Below are 13383 nucleotides of genomic sequence, written 5' to 3'. Positions count from 1 at the left end.
TCCACCTACAACTTTTGAGTCTGTTCAGCCAAATAATTCTCTTTTTTGGTTGAAAGCCTTATTAGTTACCTAGTGAAAGAAATCTAACTCAGTGTGACTAGGACATGCCATATCTTCCTAATCAATGTGGCACACCTGAGTATTTATTTCCAGTGTGATCATGTTCTTGGAGTTGAAGTATGAGCACTGGTAAGAGAGGGCTCCCAGGTTTATCCTTGTCTGCTGCTTCTGCCATAAAGTCAGCGGTGTTCCTCTTAATGCCAGTTGGCTGCGGCCCTTCCCCCAGACATCATGCCATGTGGCTCATTGTCCGCATGCCATGTAAGCTTTGTGAAGACAGGAGCATCACTTTAACTGGTTATATGAGAATGCATGTTTGAAAGTGTAGGAATATAATGTCCTTACAGCAGGTAGGTACTACTTCCTCCTTTCTTTCACATTGAACCTTGCATGGGCTTGTTAATAGTTGAATGATATGTATATCAGTGTCTTTAATTAATATTAGGTAACATTTATTGAACAATTATTATATATCAGATGTAAGTACCATCTCAATAATTTTCACAAAGGTAGAAAAAACTCAGTTAATCAAAGCTTGGAAAGTTAAATATCTGGTCCACAGCGTCACAGCTGGTACGTGGCAGAATGAGATCTCTAACTCCTGACTCTCGCTCACCAGGCACTTAGCTTATGGCCACTACCCCACCTATGCGAGCTAAAGTGCATGGAATTTCCTGTTTGAAAAATGTTTGAAATACCTGTTTTGCATGAAGGTAAATTGGCAGGGTAAAAGCGCCCTGAAAGCATGTGCAGTGAGCCCTCAAATTGGTACAGTGGCGCTACCCAGGCCGTAGAGGCACCTCGGAAGTGCTTGGTGAGGCGGACAGGGTAGGCACTGCCACAGGCAGGATAGCGGGAGCAAATTACCTGAGTGTTGTTTGTCCCACATCAGCCACAGATGTGAACAAAATGACAAGAGGAAAATTTGCAAAAGCCTTTGTGAAAAAGTGTTGCAAATTCAATGGCTGCCAGCCAGGAAAATGTAGCATCCCTGGTTGTCACAAATGCATAGCAGAACAAAGACTCTCGGGCTGCAGGGAAAGATGATAGGGTTGGAAATGAAGAGCTTAGAAGGAAGCAAAAAGTAAAAATCTAGCCAAGGGTAAATGGAGATAAGAGGTCCTTGACGGTTTCGGGAAAACCTGTATCTAGTTCAAATGAGTACAGGTAGGAAAATGAGCCATTTGTAGGCCTGCAAAATAGGTTTCCCGCTATACCCCCTCAAGGAATTGAACCGGCTCCCTATTTAAATTCCGCTCATTCTTCGAGAGAAGGAAATGCATTCAAGGCTAACTGGGAAGGATGACCCTGTAATCTTTTATTTTTCTTATAGTACAATGAAACATTAAATAGTTTAGGTTAAAAAATACACCTTGAGTGGGCCTCCCCGGTGGCACAATGGTTGGGCGCTGGGCTGCCAAGCTGCTCACAGCCTCTGCAGCGCTGGTTTGATCCCCGGCCACCAGCGAGGGTCCCACATGGCGCGCAGACCTCTCCGCCGTACCTGCTTCACCCCTCACCAGTGTACTTCGTCAGTCTGCCTGTTCTGCTCCCTGCTCTGGGTCTGGTGAATTCTCTCACCCTCCTGCGTTTCTGACTGTACCCAGTGCTTGTATAAATAAATAAATAAATCTTTAAAAAAAAAAAAAAGAAAAAATACACCTTAACTTCATGCCAATTTCCAGGTGGGTACCCTGCAGTGCCGCTTAGAACTGCTCCCCTTGCCTGTCTGTGCTGTGGGCAGAGTGCAGTCTGGAGACAGAAGGTGGAGCCTGGCGGCATCTGGAGCTGGAGGTGGCGTAGTAGGGACAGAGGAAGGAGATGGACTTCTGCTCTACTTGAACTTTAGATCCTCAGTTTTAGCAACAGGCCAAGAAAAACTTTTTTTCACTTCATCATTTGCAGGATTGAACTGATGAAACCTGCCATCCCATTCAGTGTGTACTCTCTTGCTCATAGTGCGTCTCCAGTGCCTGGCACAGAGTCTGCCGAACAAATAGGTGCAGGTCAGAAATGATGCCCGTTGGGTGTGGATTTAGAATTCACAGAGGCAGTTTACTCTGTTTATTCTAAAGCAATTTGTGTCAAATATTTTTCCAAGAATACTAAATTCACCCCTATGTGACTGGAGAGATCCTGATGGTGAGTCAGATGGACAGACATTTTCCTTCCAACTGTCTCTCCCAAAGGGACAATTAGTCCACCTACCTCCCTGGAAACCTTGATTCTAATTTAAAAAAAAAGTCACACAAAGTGATGATTTAAATGTGTTATTTTAAGGATGCTGAGTAGCAGGAAGAAAATCTTTGAATATCATTTTTTTTGTTGGTCATCATTCCCCAGAAGGAAAGAAAATGACAGTGAAATTCACTAGTCTATGCTGAAAATGTTTGCAATTTTGCTAACTGCCGTTCTAATTTGAGCTCAGAGACACACACCTCTTTCAAAAAAGCCTTCTTTGGCACAAATTGCATATACTAGAGGGGTATATACTAGGATTAGTAGAAGAACAGAAAAGGCTTAATGAAGGCTCTGGTAGAACATAAGAGAGCAGGGCCATGGAGAGAAGGTATTGGGGAATTAGTGATTTCGAAGTAGAATCGGAAGTAGAGGAGGTGAGCAAAGCAGTTCAGTCAGTTCTTTCCAAAGTCCTTTAATGAAACTATTGTTCTTATTTCTTAGATTTTATGGTATTTCCAGTCTGTGAGAGTAATTGTGCTCCAAAATCAGTATTCTTTTTACTATACCAGCATTTTCTAAATTTTTTAGTTGCTGTTGGTCTTAAAGAAACATTTCAAAAATTCTAAAATTTGAGGTGGATGTATCATTGACGGCCATGTAACAATGCATAGTAATGAGCTTTTGGCCATTTCATCAGTATTAGATCATCATTGACTTAGAGGCTGAAATTATAAAATCTGCTAATTTGGATACGTTTCTTGTTTCATTTCTAAATGAAAGGATGAACAGGGAAGTATTAGGTTGCTATTAGCAATCATTTACCCATAAGTAAGACATTCCAGATGTTGGGAGCCTTCATTTCCATTAAGCAAAAAGTTAAGTCAGTATCATTATCACAGTACTTACACTTTTTAGTGTTTTCTTTATTACAGAGACTTCTGGCTGGCCTGCGTTAGAGCAAATATGTCTAATCTACAGATCTGAAGGGCAGCCTCAGAAGGCACATGTCTTCATCTGCTCAGGTTGCCATAACAACGTACCAGAGACTAGGGACAAGCAGCTTTGAGGCTGGAAGTCCAAGAACAAGGTGTCAGCTGTTTTGCTCCCAGGTACGATAAGGACCCACTTCCAGGTTTACAGATGGCTGCCTTCCTTCTGTCCTCTCACAGTGGACGCTAAATCTACCATGGGGACCCTTCCCTCATGACCGCATCTGAACATAAACACTTCCCAATGGCACCAAAGGGTCCCATCTCCAAGTAACATTATATTGAGCCTTAGGGCTTCATACGAATTTGGGGGTGGGAGGCAGAAGCCTTCAGTATAGTTTATATAGTTTAGCGGTTTGTTCCACGGCTGAACACTGGCAGCCCACCAGGACAGCTTCACCCCACTCTTCGGGACCTGCTCTGGCCCTCTCCCTACAAGGGACCTACAGGGCTAAGTGGACATGCACACTTGTCACAGACTGTTGGGGACCCCAGAACATCCTGCCTACTAGCAGCATCTGCTTCCAGGGAGCGTGAGGACTTTCCCCGGGAGATAGCTAAGGGGCAGCCGCTTGGATTCAGGAGAAGAATGGTTGGATGTTTTTAAGTGCTGGCTGGGACTCTTAGAAGCATGAATGGAGGGAGAACGGAGGATGGAAAAAGGTGGCACAGGGTGGCTTTCCCCATGCCTTGGTGTTCCAGCACTCATCTCTGAAAACTACACAATTTCCACATGCCAACCTTGGCTTCCAGGTCACGAAGAAGGTATTCTTGTGAAGGCAGGTGGAGAGATCACTTTCTATTTCCAATGTTTAGGTTGATGTATAACTTTATATATTTTTATATAAATACACCTTTTTACATGGTAACTAGGTAGACACTGGGTATGTGAGCCTCCACTGGACCGGTGGGGACTTGGCTCCATCCTGCATGTGTGTTAGCAGTGGGTCTGACGAGGACCAATGCTCCTCATTAATTTACATCTTAATACTAGTAATTTTTATGCATGTTCACTTTCAGTAATACTACAGATATAAATTAAGCACAGCTATAAACTGTGTACAGGGTGAGGCTGTCCTGGTGGGCTGGCAGTGTTCAGCATGGAATAAACCACTTAACTGAGTCCGGAGCATGCTCCCCAGAGCTCCGCCCAGCCATGAGGATGTTCGCTGCATGACAAGTGTCCCCACGTGCTCCACTTTGAAAGGAAAATAAAATGGAACTGTGATTCATTCCTGTCACTACCCCCTGCCAGGGCTGTCCCCTCACGTGCTTGTCTGGTGACCTGAGTCGGCATGCTTAGAAAGTACTGATGTTGCTGTGTGTGTATATTTTAAAGAATTTACACAAAGGGCACCACATCTCATTCTTTTTCTTGAATTAATATTTTTAAGCTCTCTCCACATTGTCGTCTGGGTTGTTTGTTGCTTCTCACTGCTGTATGTTGCCCACAGAACCTATCCATTGCCCAGCCATAGTGTCAAGGAGACTCCGGATCTAGTATTACAAGTAAAACACCTCCTTTTTTTTAAAAAAAATTATTTATTTATGCATACAAGAGCTGGAGTACAGGCCAGAGGTGTGGGGGTTGAGAGTACTCGCCAGAGACAGAGTGGGGAGCAGAACAGGCAGAGTGAAATACACTGCTGAGGGGAGGAGCAGGCGAGACAGGAGAGGTCTGCCGCGTCATGTGGGTAGCTCCTTGGCCGGGATCAAACTCATGCTGCAGTAGCTGCCGATAGCTGCACAGTCCTGTGCTTAACCCCTTGTGCCACCAGGTAGGCCCTTTCTTTAACCCTCCCCCCCCCACATTTATGCATGTAAGAGCTCGGGTACAGGGTGGCTCAGAGGAGTCACCAGTGAACACCTCCTATATGACCTGACCCACCTTGGTGAGAATGTCCTCCAGGTATATACTGAGGAAGGGTATTGCCATTAGGACTTCTGCTAGCTTCTGAAATGTTGCTGGATTGTTTTCTAGAACTTCTGTACCTGTTTGAACTTCTCTGAGCCACTTACATGTGTTTCTGTCTCTCCATATATTAACCAACACTTGTTATTAACTACTTCTCAAATATGGTCTTTCTGATGCATTTCATGGGTTTCATGTTATTATTTTAATGGAAAGGTCCCTCTTTTATTTCATATTGCTTTGCACTATTAGATTTTTTTTCCTTTTCCACATTTTTTGTTTGAGTTGTCTTTTTTTAGGTAGTCATTCATTTATTTCTTATATACTTGGCACATGAAAACAAGTTTTAGTATAATCTGATAACACGTAAAACAGGAAGTGCTGATAGTAGTAGGGCATTTGTGTTTATTTTACAAAAAGGCACTGAATTACAAATATGCCACTTTGGTTGTTCTTTATTGTTGACTTTCCCACCACCTCTTTCCTGTTCTGCTGCTTCTTCCCATTTGTTTTCTGAACATTATTTTAAGATATATCCACGTTATGTGGAAGTTTCCTAATATTTTTTGTCAGATTTTACTTGGGTTTTTAAGTATCACTTGAGTTGCCAGTACAAGATTCTGCAGCTTAATTCCATAAAGAAAACTGCAGTTGTTAAGAGAAAGTAGAATAGAGAGTAGAGGCAAAGTAATTCAGGGACTATTTTCCTCTGAAGAGAAAATATTTTTATGGCATAGGGGAAAAAAATGCATGTAGAACCCGGTCATTTACTTCTTACAGACGCTAACTGTGATGTCAGAGCAAGATCACTGAAGGCTACCACAACTAAGAGCTTCAAGTTTGCATTAGCATTAATGCAGCCCATTTGAGATAAGAAAGCCCCAGCATGTTCCCCGGAAAAGGTTTTGATGTTAAGTCAAAACACGCCTGGTTTTTCCTTTTTTATGTCCATGACATAGGCCTTGAATTTGGATACTAAATAGACATGACTTTCTTTTATGCCCCTGTCTCTTCAAATACTACTAAGCTAGTTGGCTGTCAAGCTGTATTTCCCCTAGTAGCCAGAGAGAGTTCTGAGGGTTGAGAAAGGGGATTTCAGAATCCTGAGGTAGTCACCATTTATGGGGGGCGGGGCATAATTTCAAAGCAACAACCCCCTTCTGGGAGTAAATAGGAATTTTTTAAAAATTTGATGTTGTACTGTTGGAATGAAATTTGTTTTTTGGGTGTTGACAGAGCAACTCAACCCGAAGAACAAAGTTCATCTGACTTGAAAGTACTGTTTTCATGTCTTTCTATCCTTTTGCAATGGAGACAAACCTATTTCGCTGGTAGCCTTTCTTGTGTCCAGAGATGGAATAATTTTCCCCATAAAGGTGCACCCAGAGTGCCACATGGAAAATGATGATCATAGGGTACGATTTGAAATCTCATCCCCATCGGTTCACGTGACTGGTATGACTAGCAGGACGTGATGTGTTTATTTTGTTATTGCTGAACTACAGTGCTCCACTTACAAATTCATTTCCCATTTCCACCAGTGTGATAACGCTGAGGGGTCAGCAAAAACTAAACGATGAAAAGCAGTTCTCTTAAATAGGTAAGAGTCCTAATTATAGATGCTGTCTTACTGGGGTGAGCATACTGTTGTGATTATCTTGGGAGAAGTCATTTGAATTAATATATTTTATTTATAACTAGTCTGAAGAACTTAACAGGCCATGCAGATTTCCATTTATGTGTTAATTTGCTACAGTAACATCAACTTGATTTTTTCTGCCTCTTGACTGTTCTCACCTAGAATTAATCATCTTGCCTATCACTAGCTGCGGAGAAAATAGGTATTTGCTGTAGGTTGATGCTGTTTCCTCTGTTCATTAAAAAACACTTCTGTAAACTAAAAAAAAGAGCCAAAAGAAGCAAAAGGGCAGTCACTGTACACTCATCTCAAATCCAGTCTGGATCATGTCTGTGAGTTTCAGTGACTGCTGTAAACAAAATGCACCATTGTGCTGGGTAAATCGTGGTGGAATAGAACTTTGTGGGTGTCTGGATGAGTTAGGTCGGGCCGGCCTCACAGTGTCTGAGGGTGCTATTCCGGAAAGAATCGCCTGACCCCCGAAAACTGCTGCACGTGACTTAACAATCAGGAGTGTATCAGAGGTGTCCTTGAGCGCAGTTTTAAGACTGAAAAGGGTGAACAGAGACACTGCGTTAGGATCAGAGTGGACGCCAGGCAAACTTCTGCCTGGAGCTGACAAGGGCCCTTTGCCAGCATGGCCTCACATGCTAACTAGTTTCTTTTGCTTCTTGCCAAGAGTTGATGCAAAGGTGTTGGAAATGGAGTGGGACCTCAGGGTTTTCAAGGCTGGGACTCATGCCTTGGCTCCCTTCCAATCTGCTGTTTTCTTCTAAAAAAAATGAATCCTCTATCTCATGGTGTATGATGAAGGGTGATAAGTGTTATTAATTCCATAAAAGTATTCCCTGTTAGTAAAGTTTTCTCTTGGAAATGGTAGCAGTTTCAGCTCGACATCACAGAGAGCTCCTCATTCTCAGGGTGTACCATAAGCATCCCCGAGCCCCTTATTAGTGTTTTGACCTATCCGGTTTGGTGTCTGACAGCTTCGAGAACCCTCCCGTTACTGCTCCAGCTGAGGCTCTGAGTTGTCATGTTTTACAACACAGTTCCTGCCCCACATTAACTAGTGTGTGTTGTTATCTATCCACAACTGCTAAGACATTCTTTTTGTTTAAAAAATGTAGTGAGGGATATACATTTATGGACAAAATTCTAGGCACACAGAAGCATTGTCCCTATTTTGATCAGCTATAAATCTGAGGCCCAGCTGATGTTCCTACATCCCCGGGGGCACACCCGGAGTTGTTAAAATACTGCGTGATTTTAGAAAAGCAGTAGTGAAAAATCTGTATCTTCTTCGATTGTTTGCTTTTGAAAGAACGAATATTGTGGTAACGCATATTTCCAGTTTTGGGAAGTGACTATTCCTTTGGCTGACTGATATGACAGGCGTAGTTACTAGCAGGTAGAATTCTCGAAATACTGCCTTTCCTGGGTAAATGGGACTGTATACACCAAACCCTGCATTCAGTGACTGCCTGGCACGCCTTGGTCCCTCTCCACTCAGGCTGGGGGCCTGCGCCAGCAGCCCCACCCGGGAGCGTGTTAAAAACATGGCCTCACAGGCCCACCGAGGGCCACATCAGAATCCCTATTTTAACAAGCTGCTGACTGCCTGTGTGTGTACCTTATAGTTCAGCAGCACAGCTCACGGGTACCCAGAACCAGCAAAGCAGATAAATGAGCGGCTTGTTCATCTGTGGAGAGCAGTCCCCGCAAGTTGTGCACGGGGGTTAGGTAAGTAGCTTGAAATTCATAGTCACAGGCGGGGAGGGCCTGCCCGGCCCTCGCTCCACGGACGCCCTGCTGTGCAGTGACACGACTGTCTGACTGTGCTATGTGGAGGGGACGGAAAAGTGAGCACAGGTTCCACAGGTCTCCTGTCACCCTCATGTTGTGCAGCCCGTCTGCTGTGTCTCTCCTCGCTCCGCCATACTCTCGCGCGCGCCCTGTGTTGCCTCCGTCCCTTGTCTTTCCCTCTCTGTGCTCCTGTCTCTCCTGCATCTGCTCTCGCGCTCGCCACGAAGCCCATGCTGGTCTCGGCCATGTCTTCATGACTCTCCTCCCCTGGCTACCTGCCTTTCACTCTCTTCTTCTCACCTCACTTTCCTTTCTGTGTCTGTCGCTCTCTGTCCTCTCCACACTGCTCCCCCGGCTCAGCTTTACACTCTATTCTATGTCCTGTCTTTCTGTCTTCCTCCTGCCTGGTCTCTTCTCACCCTCTATTCAGTCTCCGTCTAAGTCTCTCCACCGCTTTTCCCCTTCTCCAGCCTCTGGTCTGTACCTCCTCTCCTCACCTCTCTGGTTCTGTCTCTTTTCTCCTTTACCTGTGTCCTCACTCCCCCCCCACCCCACACTTCTGCATCGCTCCCTGTCTCTGCTCGCTGGTGGCTTTCGTGTCTTCTCCAGACTCCATCTGTTGCTTCTCCTCTGCTGTCCCCTCTCTTCTAGCTCCCCTCCCCGTCTGCGTTTCCCTGGGTCTCACCTCCTCACATGCTGCGCCCTCTCCTGTCGCTCTTCCAGCGCTCACCTCTGCAGCCCACGCTCCTCCTGTCCCCTCTCTGTGCCCTCTTATAACAGGGTGGTCCCCAGGAAAGGGGGAGGTTCCAGATTCCCTGTCCCACCCAAGGGAGGGTGGAGCTGAGCAGGGAGAGAAGCTGCAGAGGAGACTGAGGAAGGAAGCAGGATGGAGCCAGGAGGAGACCTGGAGGAGGCGCGTGGAGCCTAGAGACACGTGAGGAAACTGCGCTTGTCTTTTGGTCGTGGACTGGGTGACACAGATGTGGGTGAGACCCGTGGGGAGGTGACCATGGCGGCTTTTATCTTGATGTTGATTTTGCTCTTTTCCTTCCGGGCTTGTCTGGTTGTTTCTGACCCTTTTCTGGGGGTCCCCACTGGAAGATGCTTTAGACTTGTGGCAGGCTTTGGGGCCTTGCTCTGGGCCAATCCCATCTGGATGGAGTTTTACCCACAAGGGGACGGGTCACTTTGGGTGCTTGATTTAGAAACTAGACTCTTTGCCTTTCCTGTCTTGTTTCCTACTTGTATTAAAGTCTCATGTTGTGTGTGGATGCGGCGATGGCAGAACCCATGTAGAACAGGCAGGTTTGCGGGGTCGGGGCTGCCCCTCTCCCTGCCCTGTCACACTCTCTCCTCGCTCCTCCCACCTGCTGTCTGTCTGGGTCCTATTTCTGCTCTTCTCCCTCTCCCTGACTGTCCTGTACCCCCTGTCGTTTCTCTCCTTTCCCCAGCCTCTTCCCTACCTGGCCCCCGTCCTGCTCGCCTCTACCCCTCATCTCATTCGCCTCCTCCTCCTCTGCATTTCTTGTGTCCTCTGTCTCCCCAGCTTTTTGCTCATTTCTCGCCGTCATCTGCTCCATTTCTCTGCGCTCATCACATCTCCATCCCTCGTGTCTTCAGCACTTTCCCGTCTGTCCCCTCGTCCTCTGTCCTCTGCCGCTTCTCCTTCTCCACTGTGTGCCCCTCCCCTCTCCTGTCTCTGCATCTCCTCACCTCGCCTCTCTCCATTTTTCCCGTCTGTCTCGTGCTCCTCTTTCTCCCCCTCCCCCTCGCTCTCCTGGCCACATACCCGGCTCTCCCTCCGCTCAGCGCCTGGGCTCCTCTTTGTCACCCCATCTTGTTCAGCTTCTCTCTCCCGCCCCTCCCCAGGTGCTGTCTTTGGGCCTTTCTCTGTGTCTCTCCTCTCCTCTCCCTGCGAGCTGACTTCCCTCCTGTCTGCTGCCTCCACCTGTCTCCTCTGCCCTCGCAGCAGGGCTGCTGCCTTCCTCCTCCCCCCTCCATCTTCCCCCCCTCTGAATTCTCTCGCTCTCCAGTCCCCCTCTCTGTATTTCCCTCTCCTCCTGTCTTGCTCCCCCTCCTGCATGCTCCCCCCCACCCTCCCTCATCTGCTCTGCTCTGCGCCTCCTCAGCTCATTTGCTCCCACATCACTGCCCTCTCCCGCGTCTCCATGTTCACCCCAGCCTCGCCCGGGCTCACTGACATTTCTTCTGGCCTGTTTCTCCCTCCTCTCTGTGTGTCTCACCCTTCCCTCCACGCGGCGCCCCGTGCCCCAGCCCTCTGGCTCTCCTGCCTCTCCCCTCCCGCGCCGCCCTCAGCTCTGCGGCCTGCACGGGCTCCTCTCTCCTCTCTCATCTCCCCTCTGTCCTGCATCCCCTCCACTTCTCTCTCTCTCTCTGATGCAGCCTCTCTTCTCTCCTCCGCCGTGTCTCCAGCCTCCTTCGCTGCTGGCTGGCTCTCCCCTCTGCACACGTGCCAGCCCGCCATGGCGCCTCCATGCTCCCCCGTGGGTCCGGCCTCAGCTCTCTCTCCTCCACACGCATCTCCGTCCGTCTCTCTCCCTCTGCTCAGCCGAGCCCACTGTCCTGCTCCACTCCTCTCTGTCTCGCCGTCTCTTTGCTCACCCCTCTGTCCTCGCGCTCCCCTGGTCGCCGCCCGACCTCCCCACGTGTCTGCCGTGTCCCCACCTCTCTCCTCTTATTTTGCTCACGTCCCTCTTGTCTTCTCCTCCTCGTGTGCTCCACACTCCACGCCCTGTGACTTCCGAATCTGCGCCTGACCCTTTGCTCCTCTCACCATCTCTCCTCCTCCGCCCTGTCTGTGTGCGGCCACCCTCCTGCCGACCTCTCCCCTCGCTCGCTCTGGAGAGGCCTGTGCCTCTTTCTTCCCTCTGTCTCTCTGTCTGTGTCACTCTCCTCTGCTCTCCATTCTCCTCATTTTATTTATTTATTTATTTATTTATACAAGCACTGGGCACAGTCAGAAGCGCGGGAGGGTGAGAGAATTCACCAGAGCCAGAGCGGGGAGCAGAGCAGGCAGAAGGACCGAAGTACACTGCTGAGGGGAGCAGCGGGCGGCAGGAGAGGTCTGCGCGCCATGTGGGACCCTCCTCCGGTGGCCGGGGAGCAGCCGGGGATCGAACTGGTGCTGCAGAGGCTCCAGGCAGCTTCACAGCCCAGCGCTCAACCGCTGCGCCACCGGGGAGGCCCTCCATTCTCCTCATTTTCTTTCTTTCTCTCTCCTCTGTCACTTTTCTCCACTTCTCATCTCCTCGCTCCTCTATCTCTCCTCTACCTTGTCTCTCAGTTTCCAGCCTTCTCTCTCTCTCTCTCTCTCTCTCTCGCCACCTCTTTGTTCACTCTTCTCTCCTGCATCTACTCTACTCCTCCCTGGCGCTCTGCTTTCTCTGCCTCTCTCTCTCCCCCCTCTGCATTTCTCCTCCTGCACGCTGCTCTCCACCTGTCCCTCAACTCTGCAGGTCTCGCAGCTCTGTCTATAGCTTTCTGCCTCTCCTTCCTCTCCCCCTAAGGCTGCTGCATCTCTCGCCTCTGTCTTGCCCCCCCCCCCCCCCCGTCTCCGCAGCACGCCTGCGCTTCCATGTCTCCTTTCATTCCTTCTCCTGTTACCTCTGTCCTCCGCTGAATCTCCTCCCTCTTGCTCACTGTCTCCCTAAGTCTTCTGTATCACCCTCCCCTCTCTCTCTGCGCGCGTCTCTCTTTTGTCTCCTCTGGACTCCATCTCTCTGCTTTCCTGCTAAAGGGGTGAAGGGCGAGATGGTGAGGTGATCTCCTTTGCTCCTATTCTGTGTATCTCTGGCCCCCTCTTACTGTCTCTCCTCTGTTCTCACCCCTCTATCGTCTCTCTCCATTTTCACCCTCTATTCTCTAATTACTCCTCCACATGTCTTCCCTCCTATCTCTCATCTGTTTCTCCTCTCCTCACCTCTATATTGGCTCTTCGCCCCATCTTTTTTTATTCTTCTCCTGGTCTTTTCTCCACACTCTGTGCTCTATCACTCACCTATTTCTCTAAACCCCTGCACCGTTCTGGACTCTGTATCTCTCCCCTCCTTTCTTTATATATATATGTGTGTGTTTTAAATATTTATTTGTTTATACAAGCACTGGGTACAGTCAGAAGTGCAGGAGGGTGAGAGAATTCACCAGAGCCAGAGCAGGGAGCAGAACAGGCAGACTGACGAAGTACACTGCTGAGGGGAGCAGCGGGCGAGACAGGAAAGGTCTGTGCACGCCATGTGGGACCCTTGCGCGACCCTCGCCTGGTGGCCGGGGATCAAACTGGCGCTGCAGAGGCTGCGGGCAGCTTCGCAGCCCAGCGCTCAACCGCTGCGCCACCAGGGGAGGTCCCCTCCTCTCCTTTCTTATCGCACCTCTCTGTCCCTTCTCCTTTATCTTCTCAGTCTTCTGTTTCTCTCCCCTCTTTCCCACCTCATTCTCTGTTTATCAAATGAAAAAAAAAATAGAGCAATACTTGTGCATCAGAAAAAAACTGAATGTCCCTGTTGTCAGGAAAAGCTGGAAACAAAGCCCCCATAAACCTACCTCAAAATCAGGAAGGAATTCCAAGTTCAAGAGTAAATGTTTTGAACTGTACAGCAAGCTAAATGCCATAGTAGCCAGAGGTCACAAAACATGCTATGGAAGAGCAAGCCCAGAACAAGGAGCTCTGTGCTTAAACACCTGCATTCTCGCAATGACACTTGACAATCTGTAAAAGGATGAAACCTACATATTGTGGTATATGAAGGAACTGAAACATGGTATGCTCTTTTAATATGATG

At 48.2% G+C, this 13383-nt stretch overlaps 1 long non-coding RNA gene across 1 annotated transcript in view; it reads left to right on the top strand.

Annotated features, from left to right (window-relative positions):
* LOC119242746 (uncharacterized) overlaps positions 1-13383 on the top strand; it is a 67646-nt gene that overhangs the window by 51707 nt on the left and 2556 nt on the right. The window contains exon 3 of the long non-coding RNA XR_005124556.2: positions 3174-3350. This is a non-coding gene — a long non-coding RNA (uncharacterized LOC119242746). The remainder of the gene's footprint in view (positions 1-3173; positions 3351-13383) is intronic.

The sequence above is a fragment of the Talpa occidentalis genome, unplaced genomic scaffold (genome assembly GCF_014898055.3).
Source record: "Talpa occidentalis isolate TD23 unplaced genomic scaffold, MPIMG_talOcc4v2.1 talOcc4.13, whole genome shotgun sequence".
In the NCBI taxonomy this organism is placed as follows: domain Eukaryota; kingdom Metazoa; phylum Chordata; class Mammalia; order Eulipotyphla; family Talpidae; genus Talpa; species Talpa occidentalis.
The sequence above is the reverse complement of the archived record's forward strand: the minus strand, read 5'-3'. Positions and strand labels throughout refer to the sequence as shown.